Source organism: Vidua chalybeata, chromosome 4, assembly GCF_026979565.1.
Source record: "Vidua chalybeata isolate OUT-0048 chromosome 4, bVidCha1 merged haplotype, whole genome shotgun sequence".
NCBI lineage: Eukaryota > Metazoa > Chordata > Aves > Passeriformes > Viduidae > Vidua > Vidua chalybeata.
The window spans coordinates 8,145,407-8,163,620 of NC_071533.1; the positions used below are offsets into that span (position 1 = coordinate 8,145,407).

Genomic DNA, 18,214 nt, shown 5'->3' on the forward strand with positions numbered 1-18,214 from the left:
AGACATTCTATCCAGAAAAAGGTGGCCCTTGTGATAGATGCCAGAGTCTCATGCCCTACTTCCCACTTACTGAGATCTCATTTTTAAACTGTAATAGTGGAAAAAAAGAAAAAAAAAAAAAAAAAAAAAAAAACAGTAAGGGGAAAGTATTTGTGCATTTACACATAGACAGGATACGTTTTTATGAACTCTCAAAATGAAATCGTGCTATCCTGTGTGATCTGCATGCTGAACAACAACAGCAGGATTATCTGATTCTGACAGCCAGAGAGAAGATTGATAGAATTTGGGAAACAGGTCTAACTAACCAGGGATGCTAGGGTAAAAATTTTTTTAACAGGCTGGAAATATCAAACTGCCACCACTTTCATGCATTTCTTGTGTACAAACCTATACAGAAACCCATACAGAAGTGCTATGTTGAATGATTAAGCTGCTTTTCTGAAGATGTTAACCAACCCCCGAAACAAGAGCATCCAAAACCCACTATATTAAAAGATAACCTAAAAAACATTGCCATCTAAAGAGTTAATTTATGTAGATTAAATCACTATCAGGATTTGTTTTTCCTGTTTTATACAGAGGATTTCTGATTTGGCTTACGAAATGAAAAAAAAATAACAAACAGATATTCTCTTCATCAAGCAAAATGGCATTTTCCTTGCAAAGGAAATTCCTAATTTTGAGCAGAGGAAGTTGAAATTAATCTGGAAACCAAGGAAATCACTCTGCAATTTGCACACAAAAATGATGGGTTTGTTTCATTAACCGATGCCTGAAAACAACATTTAAATTGACACATAAAACCAGCAATCGTCTTAATTTGTGTGGTGCACTCCACACAAAAGCCCTAAATATGTTCAAATTAGAGCAAGCTGCTTGATTGTCACTGCAGTCTCATGTCATATTAATGCATGACAAACATTAAACCATACACTTAAATGGCAATTTATATCATTTAAATGTTTACTGCCACTCCAGATCATCACTCATTTAAATGTGACTTTGTGACAGCTAATTTCAGTTAATTTTCCTCGATTCACTTAATTAGAACTTTCAATCAAGAAAAAACCTGTATATATCTTAGACATCATATCATTCTTTTTTTTTTTTTTTACTATTACTTTTATTAGGATACTGAATTGCTGAAAGCATTCTTTAAAATGAATCACCACACAGTAGAATATCTGTTGGGATGATCATACAGCAATACCTTACAACATATATGCTTAGCCGGGACTTTTTTTTTCTTTTTAATTTAAACAACACACAATATTTAGGCACAGACACACAATTAAAACTATAAAAAATCACAAGCAGGCAAATTAAAAATTAATGATTTCAAAATTGTTTAATAAGATAAAACCAGTCAGGAGTCTCATGAGTGTCCATAATACTGCAATGTGCAGCCATAAAATTCTACAGGGCTCAGCAGATTACAATGATAAGAATTAATTTCCATGCTATTCTGCTAAAAAAAAAAAATAACCCTGGAACATACTTACTGTTATCATTATAACTATTTAACATCAAGAAAACAAGAATGCTAGGAACTTGAGATTTTTTTATAGGTACATAAGTAAATATTCAGAATGTGTTGAAGCTGTTCATATTCTCCTTTTCTACAAAGCTAGATTGTCAAAGAGTCATATTACCCTCACAAAGCATTTGGACCTGAATAATTAAAGGAATACCACTGCAGGCTCCTTAGATTAATGTCTGTATAAATGTGATTTTTTTTTCCTTTAAAAGCAAAACTTGAACACTTTGCCTTCTCAGGGAATGGTTGGGAGCCATCCTGACATCACTTTTCTTTTTCAAATTTGAAGTTATTTTGCATTTGAAATTTTTACAGATTCAAAAGCAGATTTTTTTTTCCCCTTATTAAGCCATTTAAAAATCTTCTTAGCTGCCAAATCCCAAGTGAAAGAGGTAACTGAAAACCTGCTACAGTCAGCATCAGGACCTCGAATGACAGACCAAACAGCACACAAATTCAAAGGACCAATAGGCTTGCCTGGTATTTCAGGTTCACGGTTAAGCTCTTGGTTAGAGGGAAGTGCTAATGCTATGACACAATCAATGAGGGAACAATAATTAACAGCTTGTACAATGACTAAAGAACAGACTTCCAAGGAAAACAACACCATGTGCTGGATCAGTGTGATGCAGCCACACTGGTATATTTAAATATGGGTCCTCCTTAAGAAAGCATCGGAGAAATAAAGACATTGCAATTTGCAGAAATATTTGGTTATAAAAAGAAGGGTGTTTGCCTTGTTTGTTGTTTTTAACATTGATGTTAGCATTTACCTCTTGCAAACCTAAGTCAAGCCTATTGATGTTTCAGCATTTAGGATTACTTCAGCCTCAACTTCATTTAGGACAGGCAGTGCTCATTAAGGCTCCAGTTAAACCCAGCACGCAGCCATGGGATATGAACATCCTTCCACGCTGCTCCTGGAGCAAACCAAGGAATTGCCAGCACCCCCGGGGCAGAGTGAGCTCACTGCTCACCCTGTGCTCTGAGGGAAATATGCACAATGAGGAAATCCCCAAAAATGTCCAGCATATACAGCAATATCCAAACCCATTGAGTTATTGTAAAACAAATCAGGGACTAATGTCCAATTGTTAATGGATCAAACAAGCCCATGGAAAGGCAGTCACGCGAAGCCACATAGAGATTGTCAATTCTGTCCACAGGGGACTCACATTAACTTTGACAAACTGTCTTGGGGCTGATATCTGTTTCTTTAATGAGATCTATTAGACAGAGACTAAAACACTTGAGATATGCTAAAAAGTACAGTATACAGATGTCAAACACAAACACCTATTAGTAACTTTCATTTCTCTATTCCCAAGGTAGAAACACTTCAGACACATCAATAAATAGAAGCTTTGATCTAACTAGGAAATTTTAGCTTGTTCATAAATAGTTTTTGAATGCACAATCTGATGTCACTAAATATGTGCAATCAAAACTATCTCGTCATGAACAACTCGCTATTTTATGAGCATCTTTTTCTGTCCCGTTCTCTGAAAGAACTGAACAGAAAATAATTTACTGCTGGCAACCAATAATACAAATGATTTGGTAGAACAAGGATAGAACAACTAAAACCATAAAACTAGCAGGCTGGGAATGATTTTTCCTCTGTCCAGTATAGATTCTCTAAAGATTTATCATGATATAGTTTCCCAAACAATATTATACCTTTGGAATCAAGATTTGTATCTTTGAAGTGACTGCTATGACTTTTGCCCTCTACTTTTATTTCTACTTTAGATTTTATGCAGTGACATACAGCATATGAAGTGATGTCTATTAAAAATGAATATATATTGCGCTTGAGTTTGGGATGTTCTACTGCTGAAATTAGATGAACGGTTTAACTGCATTTTTTTTCATTAGCACAGATATATATTCATAGTCAAGCTATTCAGAAATAAATGACAGACTTACTTGCCTTATTCCTATGCTGATTAAAGCAAAGTAATTTTGAAGCACAGCATAAAGCATGCACGCAACTCTTATTTGAATGACAGAAAAAGTGTCCAACCCATACAAAATGTGGTTTATGAAAGGTTAAAATGAAAGAAGAAACTTTGTCGAGAAACCAAAACTGCTTGTACATTAATAATCTTTCCTATTTATTCAATTGAGAAAAAAAAAAAAAAAAAAAAAAAAAAAAAAAAAAAAAAAAAAAACCAAAAAACCCCACAAGTAACCAAACCAACAAATCCAGGAATACACTTCACCAGCAAGTAAGAAATAAATCTCAAGTAAAAACAATTGTCTGTTACCTTTAATGGACAAAACATTTTAATTCCCCTCTGGAAGAATTTCCTCTGAAATGCTTAAAATGGAGTCTCTTTTATGTTCCACTTGAAAAATACTTATGTAGGAACAGAAAAGCACTAATTAGGATTTCACACATTTTTTAGCAAAACCACAACTTTCAGGTGAAAAATACTCTTCTTGAACATGACAAAAAAACCCACATAACTGTAGCAGCAGGTAAGGACTTTAAACTAATACGTGTTCTGGCTTGGAAATACGTGTGTGCACGTGCATTCAAAGCGAAACCCCAAATCCACCAAAACTAAACAACTGCAATGATGTTTGCATGTTCAGGCTTTCAGACACAAGTTGGTAATGCTGCCTTAACATTGATATATGACCTTTGTAAGTTACAATGAAGAAGGCTGGTTTTTTCAGCCTAATTAGAACTGTTTCAAATTTTCCTGCTAAATATATGATAGAAAGTCCTTTCAACTTTTTTTTTTTTATTCTAGAGTTTCTTTTCACATCAGCCTTGTTCCAATCAAAATATGTTTTGAATTAAATTATTTTGATTCAATATGGGGATCACATTTCACTTCTAAGATTTAAAGTTCGAAAAGGAAAAGTTTAGGCTGTTCAAACAAAGCAAATGCAGCCACTTTGCGGAAAGCTATTCACATTTACCAAGACTGACAAATTGTTTGTGTGCACCATTAGGTCTAGTTTCTGCAATAGTTGCCAGATTTCCTGTCCTCCTAATAACATATTAACTCTACAAGTGCTGGCTTTATCTTTAGAGGTTTTTCAGTAACCTCTTGGATTTAAAAAGTAAATTATGAAATGCGCTTTCACCAGTGACACTGTTTGATCACAGGGGTACACATATCTGAGTATGAAGATGTATATAGTTATTAGAAAGATACAGAATTCAGACCTGCCTTGAGGATATCAGAAGGAAGAGGACCGCAAACGTACTAAGCAGAAAACTAACTCCATGTTCTGCATGAAGTAACACAAATTTCAAGTGGATGAAAGGGATAACAAAACCATTTACATGATTCGTGGTTTTTTACTTGGTAAGTAACTATTTCAAGCAAATGCATTTAGTTTTGCTTACTGTATTTTTCAAATTGTTTTTAGTATGAAATACTTAAGAAACTGAGCTTTACTTACAGAAAAAAAATTAAAATAACTATTTAATTTTGCCTTTGTGTGTCCCTGTGTTCCAGAAATGCACTGCCAATTCTTCATTACTGTTGTAACAGAAGTGGGCATTTTACTTTATTTCTCTACTTGGTTAGCGATACCCAGATAAAGTACTCTGGAAAATACAGTCCTAATAAAACTTTTAACTCAGCTGCTTTACTGAAGACAACTGATCTTGTAGAAAAAAGTACATCAGCAATTTCAGAAGCTCAGACACAGGAGATCTATGGAAGATTAACTTCCCTTCCTCTGTTCCTTCTTCACTGTATTTAACTTTAAGCCAGTAAGTATTAACAAAAAAGGGAATTTGCATAATAGTGTAACTTACTGAAATTTTGTGGCAAGCTATATTCTGCATGAGCAGCATGTAAACAAAGAAAAATATTTTGCAATGCAATGATTCAAAGCCCTATCTGAATTAATGTCATTATTACCAAAATAAGAGTAACATGTTTAACCAAAAAATCTTAAGCACTTTTTTATCTTTTGGTCATTTCTATATTGAGTCTACAACAGTAATTTTGTAGTTTAAATGGAAAAGTCAGACAGCTGCTACACATTTTAAGGCAGAACTGCTACAATCTTCCATGAACAGTTTATGAACAGAACAGACGATGCATTTTTATTCCTAAGTTTCAAAGTTTAGACATCTACCTTAGGTGTTGCCTTCAGTTGTTCACGAATTCATGGTTGATACAATGCTAACTTCCCTATTGAAAAAGAAAGAGTGGCCAAAACCTGTCTCAGCCCACTGGCTCCATCAGCAAATAGATGCTTTCCAAAAGGCATCCCAAGAATGGCCCTGTTCCAACTGTCTGGTTCCTTCACACCAAGAGGTAGAAAAGGTACAGAATTGGTATGAACAAAAAATGATCAGGAGGTCTTTATTACATTCCCCTACATGAAAAATAATTTATAAAATCCATAATTAATTGCAGTTGTGAAATCACACAAATGGCCAGTCTTATTCATAACTCTGATAATACTGCTATATGTGGCTGGCATCTAGCCTTCCCCACAGACACACAGAACATCTAACTGTGACTGGTCAGTCCATAATCATTTTTTACTACAAAGTTGGCTACAAGCAAATATTGATAACACCAGGAAGTATTGCTGAGTTATTGACCATTTCCACTTTCCCCAACCACATCCCCGAATTTATTGTCGACATTTAAAACATCTGCTACGCTGTTAGGAGGATTCTCTCCTGCAGAAAAGTCATCAACATCCTGAGGCCAAGACAGGGAATGAAAACTCTTTTTGAAAATTCTCACACACGGTACCAAAAGGAGGCAGGAAGTTCCCTCCTCCCTGAAATTCAGCAATTCCTCTCCCACTTCCTCTAGCACTTGTTTGTATGAAGACTGACAGCCTGGATCTGGAACCTATTACCCATGGAAGCACAGGCTGTTAACCACACAGCTGAGAGTTGGCTAAGTGAAATTAGTTTTGTGTTTAAAAGCCAATGAAGTTGTGTGTTTAAAAGAAAAAACACAAACCCCAAACACCAAAATCCCACCAGGTAGGACTGCATTTCACAGTGCAATGCTGTGCATTGGTTGCTTCAGCATCCCACTCTGCCACAACAACCTATTTTTCCCCTCAGAAGTCTAATGCAGGGACATTGCTTCCAATGCTTTATCTCACTTGCATTACTTCTAGCCAAGGGACTTCTATGTGACACCTCCTTGAGCCTTGTGATCACAGTCTGAATGTCAAGTGTTAGCAAAGACAAACTGAAAGGTCAGAGGACTCCACACTTCTGAAAGGATGGTAAACAGTCATTGAGCTTTTTGTGTTACAGATTCTTTCCCTTTAAGAGAGAGGTGCAAAACACACCGCAAAACTTCAAACCATGCAACATTTGCTTGTCTTTGAGGTTGTATGAGCTTTTTAAACACCAAAGCTTCAAACAGACCAAATTCAGAAATTCAGGAAGGTACTAGAAGTACTCTTAGTAGTGGGATTTTGATTTTACCTTGCTTACATTTACTGAACATACAGGTAACATAATCCTAATGCAACATACAAACTCAGTGACTGCAGTGAAGGTCATGAAGTTCTAGAAAGCATCAAAAACATGAATTCAGCTTGCATCACTAAAAATGCAAAAAAAAAGATTTAGATGAACACTTGAAATAGCTTTCAAATAAGTATTTAGGCTGCCACCCCATCGAATCATCAAAGTTTAAACCTAAGTATATTGTCTGGTTAATGACACTACAACACACTCCAAACTGTGAGAAACCAGTGATTTTTTTTTCATGTATTTTACATTTAAACTGTTTGTACATTTCTTTCTTCCCTAACACTTACTCTGCAAGCCCTAAAAGTGAACTGTTGCTTTATTTTTGCACTCTGTTTCAACAGCTTGCAGCATTTATGCTGTGCTTTGATGTGTCAGTTGTATACCCTATTCACAAGAGCTGTAATGATCAACAAGTATTAGTATGCATGTAAGAGGAGACAGAAATGGTTGCAAACACATGGTCTTCACATCACTGCAAACAGCACAAGCAAACATCTTAGAGGAATTGTAGAGACTAATCTAATTTGTCTTTGAAGCCAGTGGTGGGGGGCAAAAAATGCTCCAGAGAAAGTTGTTTAAGATTAGGAAATGGTATGACAAAAGGTCAAGGAATTTGAAATTTAAAACACAGTTTAGATGCAAGTCAGGCAGAAAAGTAATTTCAATCTTGTAATTTGACTTGTCTGCTAATTCACAGAATAGAACTATTCTATTCTTTTGGGGAACAGAACACAATATTTACAAAGGAAATTAGGGTACCACATCTGAATAAATCAGACAGCTACAAAAATACAGTGCAAAAATTTTACACTATATCATCACATTTATCCTATAATGATATAGTGTAAAAAAAATACACTATATCATCACATGGGACAAAAGTGTAACTTTTGGGCCTGAAGTACCCAGATAAGAACAGGATTGGCTTGCTTGAGATGAGTATGAACATTGAAACCCTGATCTCTTATAAAGCCATTCTGAGGCGCTGTTTAGGATGACACTACGAGGTGTGTTTGGCAAGTACATTAGACTCCTTGAAGCTGTCATTTAATTGGAATGACAAAAGAGAATCATCACTTGACTTTGAGAATGACAAAGAAAGGAAGAATTTGTGTAGCAAGGACATTCAGCATTTAAGGAAAAATAATCAGATTTGTGGAATATACTATTTGGAAAATGAAATGCTCATTGCAAACTTGCTCAAACACAGCAGGTTCCTATTTAGCATCCTGTTCTGGCACACTTGCATACCAAACTATCCAAGCTATTGGGAAGTCTGGATCCAGACAAACTGGTGCTCAGGGTGGCTCACCTATCAAATACCCTCAGGCAAGGGCTCCCAGTTTCCTGATTAAGGAAGACCCTGCCCCAATCCTGACTGTGTCATTCCCTCTCCCAGTGGATCCACTGGGTTGTCTCATGGTCCCTGGGAGGAGGTTGGCTAGTACTGGAATTCATAACAGAACAAAGAGCTCTTAGGAATGAAGCTCAATGCTTGAAAGAAATCAAACTGAAAATGAATTGTATTTATAAATTACTTCTTAAAACATCCATCTTTAGAAAACACAAAATTTCTGATTTTTTATTCTCGTTTCATGATGTATTGTATGTTAAGTTTCAAACAGCTTTATTCATAATGCTTTCTTGTAAATAATTTTTTCTAGATTTTACTCCCTTCTTTCACCTAACCAGCCTCAAATTTCCACAGACAGCTGTACACAGAAAGACAAGTGATATATTGAGAATACTGAGCATGCTCAGGAAACCAAGGCATAAACACCTCCAAGTGCAACAGACAGTCTGCAGCCAGTTGAGAGCAAACTTTTCATAATCTTTATATTACTCTGCCATGAACCATGCTAGTGGGAAGGGCACAGGAGATGAATACCATGAACAGAGGCTGAATGCTGAAAAAGCATCTGGTCAGTTATTAATATTTTCATTAACTACATATTCTCCTGTTATAAGCTAAGTAAGATGCTAGAAAACCCTAGAATTTCCCCTTGTATTGACAACATAACTTTTTCTTCACAATGTTCTAAAAAAACCCTAACATTTAGAAATAAAGTAAAAATATACTGTAGTAAAATGGTATTTAACTCCCATCTTCCAAATAACCATTTAATTCAGAAGCTGAACTCCCAGGGCAGCTCTTGCTCTTTGAGGGAAAACAAGCAACTATCTATAATGTTACTTCCCAGGATGGAAGATAAAAGGCCTACAAAAATACAAAAACAAACCAAAAAAAAAAAATGCAACACAATATTACACCATGTTTTAAGGCAACAAACAAATGACAAGGTTTTAATCAAATAGCACTCCAGTAAGCCTGTGGAGTGGCATGCAGCTTTCTTACCCAGAGGATGCTAAGCACAAGGACACCATCGGGTCCTTGTTTCACCAAAGCTCTACTGGCCCTGTTGGCCATTTACTCAAGACATGGGCTTGGTGATCCTTGTGGGTCCCTTCCAACTGAGAACATTCTGTGAAACTGCGACTTTACCCAGGGAAGTGAAAGGAACACATACAGTACCACCACCTTCACACCACAGGGCACTGACTGCTGCAGGTACCTCCTCCAGCCTCTGTCACCTCAGGTGTGGAGGTGCCCTCCAACACCCATTACCTCAGTGCTGCAGGTACCTCCTCCAACCTCCATCACCCCACTGCCACAGGCACCTCTTCGAGCTTCTGTCACCCCAGTGCCACAGGTACCAGCCAGCTGAGGCATACCTCAGCTTTGCCCTGCACAGCATATGGGAAACCAGTTCTGCGTTTTCAATTCCACCCTTCATTTCCACTACCCCAGGTATGCGCCAAACAGCAACGATCCCCTTTTGGCAGCGTTTGGAAACGCTGCGAGCCGGCGGGCGGGGCACTGGGGATGCTTCCCCTCAGCGCTCCGGCGGAGCTGCCGGCAAAGCGCTGCGGCCGCCGCGGGTCCCGGCGGCTCCGGGCCCGCGCCCAGCGCCGCGACCGAGGCTCCGAGCCCCATTCCCGGCCAGGGAGGGGTTAAGGGGTGCGGGGATGTGCTGGGCGGGGGAAGCAGCCCCGGCTCTAATGAGGCGCTCCCGGAGAGCCCGCGGCGGCTTTCAAACCTGGCCCGCGTCAAACAGGGCCACCCCGCCACGGAGCGGGGCTGACTGGAACAAATGCCCGCAGTAATTAACTCTGATTGGGAAGCACCTGACTGGAAAGGGAGACGAGGAGCCGTGCGGCAAGGGAAGCTTTGCTTTAGCGCCGTGTTTGTGTGCGCTAGGAGAGCTCTGCCTTTCAAGTAGGTACGTGGGGCACTAATGAAAAGCAGCTCTCGGCCCAGGGCCTCCCCATTCACTCTCAAAGGGGCAGAGAATAAAAGCTTCAAAGTAGAACCTAATTTACTTCATCCAAACGCGGCTCTGGGCAGCCTGCAGTTTGTACTGACACCGCGACTAAATACTGGTCAAAAAAAGAGAAAGGTCGCTTCTTTTCAGAGGGAGGTTAAACATTTTAAAAGCACCTGCAAGCTGTTGGTCTGTTTTGTTTTGTTTGTATGTTTGGTTTTTTGTAGGTTTTTTTTTTTTTCGTTTGTTTGTTTATTTTTAAAATTTAAATACAGCTATTAAGGCCTTCATCAAAAACAGTAACCCTTTTCATTTTCCATGCCCAAGTTGCCAAATTTTATAAGGCCTGAACACATTCCCTTCCCTCTAGTGGTGGGAACTTTATTTTTTTTTTTTGCAATGTGAAAAACAGCAATTACACATATCTTTTTTTTTTTTTTTTTTTTTTTTTTTTTTTTAATTTCTGTTGTGGAGGAATGGAATTGGCAATCTCCAGCAGCCCTTAGGCAGGAAACACATTTGCTGTGAGCTGGCTCTCTGTGCCATGCTATCTTGCCACTTGATTTTACAAAGCAGAGCTCCAAAGCGTGAGGGCATTACTGCCTGCTGTTTTACAAGCAATCAGCAATTCATTGTGCCAGTGCTGTCCTGTACCTGCTGAGTAAATGCTTTAAAAAAGTTCCACTAACTGCCCAGAAACAACTACAGTATGGTAGCAAAAGCAATTCACCAAATGTTTATACTGAGCCTCTGATTTATTTGACAGCTTTACACCTTCAAGACATGATATAATTAAATGTTTTGACAATGAAACAAAAATTGTATAAATTAAAAAGTCGTTAAAGCTGTACAGTATCTAAAATGAAAACACAGTGTGCCTGTAAAACATGATTTCTAAAATGCTACTATAAAATAGACAAAATATATTTAACTTTTTTATCCCTAGACTTTCTGCTACTGTATTAAACTGTTATACATCTAAAAAATCCTTAGTTCAGTCACTCTATGAATGCCATTTGAGAAGATTACAAATGCAATTCTTAAAATGTTATTTCAGAAAGGCAAACAAATCATAGCTTAGGCAGAAATAGTAAACCCAAAATAGGACGCTGTTTAGAAGTTAAAATACTGAGCATTGCCTTCATTTGTGTCAATTGCTGTTATTTTGATTGTTTCGAAATATAAATCAACAGCTGCCACAATGTCTTAGGGGACAATTAACACTGTTGTGATGTTAACCCTGCCCCTCCAAGGCACTAAATTCAAGCCTCAGACAACAATTTGTGCCTGCGTAGATCAGTGAGATGTAAGCTGGCACTTCCTATCACAGAGAAGAGGGTACACAACACACCAGGAATTCTGAAAATAGGATTCAGAAGGTGAAAAACTCACTGCTGCCCATGACTGTGTTCAAAGGCCAGCCCAGGAGAATAGAATACCAGGAATGACCAGTCATGTTCCAAATGAAAACAAGCATGTTAAAAATCAAATTTTAAAATCGAAACAAATGTCCGTGAATTACAATTGCTCACTCTAAGGTCAGTTCGTATCTTTTAAATGCAGTTTCATTATCATTTTTGGTAGTATGTGTATAAAATGTGAGCTTATTGCTAGCCTTAAAAGCTAATTGTTTAAACAATGTATAATTATATAACCATTATTTAAACATTAAAGCCTTTAAGCAACTATGTAAAAACATTTAGAATTGACTTGGTAATGCAGCTGAAGAGCACTGTTGTTCTAAAGGAAACTGTAATCCAGCAAAAGGTAACAATGACCAGTTGTTTATAAAAACCACTGAAATGTTTGGGAACTAGTTCACATTCTCATGCTCTGTTTATGTTTCCATTCATCATCCTTCTCCTTGAGAAGATAGCTCAAAAGGAAGAACGACTAGAGAACAAAATTTTGTTTAAATTACACATGGAGACATCAGGTAATTTAACAAATCAAGACAAAAAAGGCATGTCTGTATATAGATAAAATCATTATTGCATTAAATCATTTTCTCCACTCTCTCCCCCTCTCTCTCGGAGGGACCCATCTTTGCAGTGAGGTTTATAGTTATTTTGTATATTTGGCTTTGCCAAGAACTTCTAGCTCACAAGTGAAGAAAAGGAACCAGAAATACAATCCAAATGTAGAAGTACACAATGTATAAATGTTACTGTACTCTTGTCAATCAAAGAACAGACAGAATCTTTCCTTAAAAACTTTATCTTAATGATTGACTCCCACCCTCTTCACACTTCTCTTCCATTGCACTGTAACAGAATACAACACAATATAATATGATGCCCATAGAAAATAAATTGGTGGCGATGGGACAATTTCAGGACTGGTATAGTGGGCAAATGGATAAGACTTATTCATCAAACTGTTCATTAGGAGGAGTATGGCTGCACTGGGCTCTGTTTCTGAATAGAAATTTCTTTTTTTGCCCCACACTCACAAATTACTGAAGCCAGGTAGCCCGTTTCCATAATGATGTATGTGATATGTGAATGTGGGGAAATTGTTTTCCCTTACACCTTTGTGAAAGACAGTTCAGGAAGTTACCATTTTGTTTAATCAAATGTTTGGGTGTTGATTCCAGATTCTGTTCTGTGTCTGCCTTCCAACTACCATGGGTTTGAAATAAATGATGAAGAAAACTGTGAGAATCAAAAAAAAATAGCTCAAGCTCCTTGGAAAGAACTTATTCTCTATTTCATTATTGGTACAAAAGTATGAAATAAATGGGATAATTGTAAATTAGCCACATTTGAAATTAGCCACATTTGAAAAATGTTCATTATGTGACAAGCTGGCAAGAATTCTTGCCGCACAAGGATTAGACAGGGTGTGCTTGCTTGCTACAAAACCAAAATAAAATGAACTTCTCTGACTGGTCCCGTTGAGTTTTTGCTGTATTTAATTTGGGGAGCAGCACAGAGGATGGCTGAGTGCTGTAGGCTGAGTTAATCAGAATATTCCAATTGTTTGTTAATGTAATGCTAGAAGCCATTTATTAATCCTTCATCTTATAGTGTTCTCAATTCTCTAAATACCCTTTTGTTCCCCACAGCATGTAAGTAAATTAAAGTGGACACTTTATAATTAAACAGACAAACATCAAAATAATAAGCTTTTATCCAGCCACCCCATGCAGGTGGATTTTTTTGTTTTTATGAAATGTTATAATATAGTATGTCCTACTACTACTTAGTTTGTATGCACCCAAACTAAAATCTCATTGGAAATATTGTTCTGTATTAATATAAATCTTGATATAGTCACTCCACCTAGAAAATGATGTTAATTGTTTTATGAAATAATTAATTGTAAAGTTTTAGCTTTAAAAAAACTTATTTTTTTTCTCTCAGAACAAACTTCTGTTAGAGCAATACTGAGTCTATTCCAGGGATCAGCTGACATGGAAATACACACACATAAAAATTCCATCTTACTCAGAAAACTTTTATAACAAAGTCTTTTGGTGACTTTATGTACTGTCCTTGCTACTGAGATGACAGAATTTGCTAGGCATATAATTCAATGTCATTCATGCCTTAAATTCTTGTAAATGAGTTACGTTAATCCTAATTTTTATTGTAACAACTATCCTCTCCAGTTTCCTCTCATGAAGACAAGCAATAAAATGGCCAGTGCTTTTCCACAGGCAATAAGTGACTTAGATTACATTTCACTCTTTTGTACCTAACCTAGTCTTTATTCATCCTTTAATTGTGGCAATGTTGATGTATTTGATTCATTAAATATTTTTGGAAAAATTCATCCTGTAAATGAGAACAAACATACAAAATGATCACACACCTTTTCTCATAAGGAAATGAAATATCATAACCTGGCATGTTGATGGAAATTACATGCAGAGATTCTGCTACCTGAAACCTTTCTCAGATTTTAAAGTGTTTGAATAAATCCACATTCACCATTTAAAAAAAATTACAACTCTGAAAATTAACAGAAATGTAAAAGTCTGAGAATTGATACTATAACAATCAGAATCACAAGCAAAAATTTCAAAAGATTCTACTGCAGCATATTTTGTAAATTTGCTTTAGCTTGAGCAAGCTCCCCTCCTGCTATTTACATATTAAATATATACATGATATAGTGGTAAAATCTAAAACTTCAATACATCCTTGAAAATGTACATTCATAAAATCCCTAAGCAGGTAATCACAGGGACTTCTCATGTAACACAGTAAACACCTTAGAGGGCTTTACATATTTATGACACTTCTGCACTGTACACACACTAAACAAGCCCTTTAGTTTTCTTCTTTACAAAAATACACCAGGCCACATTATAAAGATTTATCATAGCACTACAGAAAATAAGGGAAATGTGCTATGATTTATTAGCCAATTAAATGCATAATTACTGATTTTTCCTTCAAATTACCTATGAAAAGCCCTATTGTTGTGAGCCCAAATGAAATTCTTAGTGTATGATTATTGGCAATACTAAAAACTCACAAGAAAAATGTCCAGCTTAGTGTGTGTACACAAATAGAGATGTATAAGAAGAGAAAAATCTTTTGCCTGCAAAAATGAGAGTGTGTGTGGGAAATAGTATTATTACCATGACATGATGACAATTAAAATTGCATGGCTTCGTATTTGACATAATTATATCTGTTTCTGCTGAAAGTTAAGATATTGGTAAAATATTTTTCTGGACATTGGAGGACTAAAAGTACTAAAATGCAAAACGTTTTTAAAATCAACTTGTTAATTGTTGTTAATTTTTACGTATTACAATTATCGTATTGGTCCTGGACCATGAATATGTGTGAGAAATTCAGTATCACACTCTATGCACAAAAGGAAAAATAAAAGTGCTTGCAGGAAAGAGATTTCTGAAAAGCTTGTGACTCATTTATGGACAGAAATTTCATCAGCTGCCTTGTGTTTCAGTGTTTGTTTCCCAGACACCTCATTGCCCCTAGACAATAACGTTATAGTTAGTTCTGCACAAAACTTGTGTGGGCAATGCTCAAGAACCCAGTGCAAAACCTTCAAATGGGGAGAAGATTCCAAACTACCAGGATCAGAAAGAAATTACGGCTGCCTAACCGTGGAAATTCAGCAGAGCCTAGTAACGTCTGCCAGGTACAAATCCTGTCTGACCAGCACCTACAATGTCAGGACTGGGGAAGAGGGAGAAAAAGAAGAAAGACCTTCCCACCTCCAGAAAGTTTGCATAAAGAAGAGGAAGGAGAGGGGCTACACTGCCAGCCCCTGAAAGCCACAATTTATTCTTTCCAGTTATGCAAGAGTTAACAGGTGAAAATTATTACCAAAAATTTTGGGCCTCGAAATACAGTGTAATTTTAAATTTCATAGGTAAATTTGAGATTTGAGAGTTCATATTTTCAACCATCTATCCACAGAATTAGAAAACAGTTTAATTAGGAAACTGATGAATTATAAAAGCTTAAACTTCAGCAAGCTAACAATTTCAAGGGCAACAGCTTAAAGAAAAACACAAACTATGGCAAAACTTAAAGTCAGAAAGCCTGGAGATCAAAAATGAAAAAATCTTGTAGAAACAGTTTACTGGAAACCATAAGTAAAAACGGATTGTAGACTAAATTCAGTATATAACCTACAGATCCTTCTACATAAAACAGTGGGGGGTTCACATTATATTGAGTGAGACGTACACTAACGAATATTTTCAAAGGCCTTATGGCTGCTGTTCCACTGAAGGGAAACAAACTGTTTAATACAGCTGATAAAAAGCACATAATTAATAAAAATATGAAAACAAGCAACAAGGTTTACATTGAGCCTTACGTTAATCTCAGCACACACAGGGGTATTCAATGCAAATATTAATTATGGTAAGATTTCAAAAACATGTTTCTTCTTTATAAAGGCCTTCATTAATTCCATATGTATAGCAAGCTTTTACTTTTTAAATACCTAAATCCCAAAGACTACTCCTTTAGACAATTCCTAGTTTTGGCAAAACTAAATCAAAACCATGTCATACGGTAATGTTGTTTCTGACTATGCAAAATGACTCAGGGTTCCTCTGATTAAACATTTCACAATGATTAATAGATACAAGGAGCAAAGTTACTGTAAGAAACTCAAGTATATTCATTATATTCATAATACAAGTTTAAAAATATCCATAACATCCATGTCACTGGATCTCGTGAGGCCACATATGCACACCAGTCAGTTCACTGGTGGAGCTGCCTCAGCTGCAGTGTCACAAGGAATATCTGGGAGAAGCTGAAGTTATGGATAAGGGATGAAGAGTAAGAAGCAAAGGACACACGTAGGGAGGAAAGCAGCAACTGGTTACATTCTCCAGCTAAGTGCTTTAAAGATGCTTTCATATCACAATAATTTCCAATTCTATTCTGAGAAAAGCGTAATGCAGAGTTTAAGATCTTCAGAACACATCCTCAGAAGGGCCCTTTAAATGTGCCTTATGAAAATATATGTACCTGTTTCTTTAGTAAAATAAGTACTTAAAAATAAGTACTTAATCATATAAAATAATTTTAGTGTCTTTTTAAATGTGCTTCACAGATGTCCCTTATTCTGACTTATCAAGAAGAACATAAATTAAGTTCAGCCCAAGAAATTACATGCAAGTGTTAATACTAGAGTTAGCAAAATACACTGACATATTTTATAGCTTACTGTGTATTACACCTTCCTAACTAGCAACATAAACTGAAAATGTGCAATCTTTTTAATTAAGTAAGAAGACTACAGCCCTAGATGCTAAAAACATAGACTCATAAAACATGATGATTCAAGGATATTGGTAGGCAAAACTAAACTATGGAAAAATCTTTACATATTCCTTCAAACACGGAGCAGAAATCAACTTTCTCTTTTCTCACAGCCTACATGTGTCACTTCACATTCCAAATGCAGACTTTGGAGAGAATGTGTGTGTTTTTAGGACTGCTACAGTATGCTAGGAAGCTACTGTTCCTCTGTATACTTAATGTAAACCAGTCCCTGAAATGCTAACTGAACATAAATTTAAAATTTTGTCATTAATATTATTTCACTCTGGAATCTCCATTTTTGAGAACAATGGGGCACAGAGCAGAATGTACATTCTTACATTGCTTTGTGAAACTTGGCATCTGTCAGTGTCATATAAAACACATCAAAAAAGCAGCACTACCAGTTTTAGCACAAATATTTAAAGTAGTTCAGTATAAACTTTATGTCCAAATAAAGTCTACTAATACCCAGCAAGCAGTGGCGCAGCTGCATTAGCTCATGTAATGTTTCACACATGGAAACCAAGATGCAAGATTACCTCATTTATGGTAACACTCATAAACTACACAGTACACAGTAAACATGTCTACCCAGCAAATTAAAATATCACTGCACTATGCAGCAGCTGAAGCTATCCAGAACCTGTTTATAATCCAATAGAAACAGAAATTTGTCTTCAGTTCTAGAAACAAGGGGGAGGGGGGCGAATCAAAGTCTAAGTAAAATAAACTGCACTGCAAGTGTCACTTGCCCCAAGACTTCCTGCTTCCCACAAAAGACATGCAACCATTCTGGAGATCAAAGGTCACAGCTTTACAATAGAATACATTGTAAATAGGTTTAAAATAATTGAATACAACTGCAAACCAAGGACTCATTTATAGCTTGCTAGGAAAAAAATATAGCTGTTTTAAGTCATTCCCGTATATGAACTGAAACCTGCATTATAAAACTGCATCTGCTTCCAAACTACCAGATCACCACCTGCATACCAGTTGGATTGGGTCATTCCACAGCCATCTAAATAATGAAATGCTTCTGAGTAAATTACATGCCGCCATTGTTTTGATTACACTCCACAATGTCTGGTGA

At 36.6% G+C, this 18,214-nt stretch overlaps 1 protein-coding gene across 1 annotated transcript in view; it reads right to left on the reverse strand.

Moving 5' to 3' along the window:
* Positions 1–18,214, reverse strand: part of LRBA (LPS responsive beige-like anchor protein) — a 365,752-nt gene that overhangs the window by 54,493 nt on the left and 293,045 nt on the right. The gene's annotated exons all lie outside the window — the stretch shown is intronic.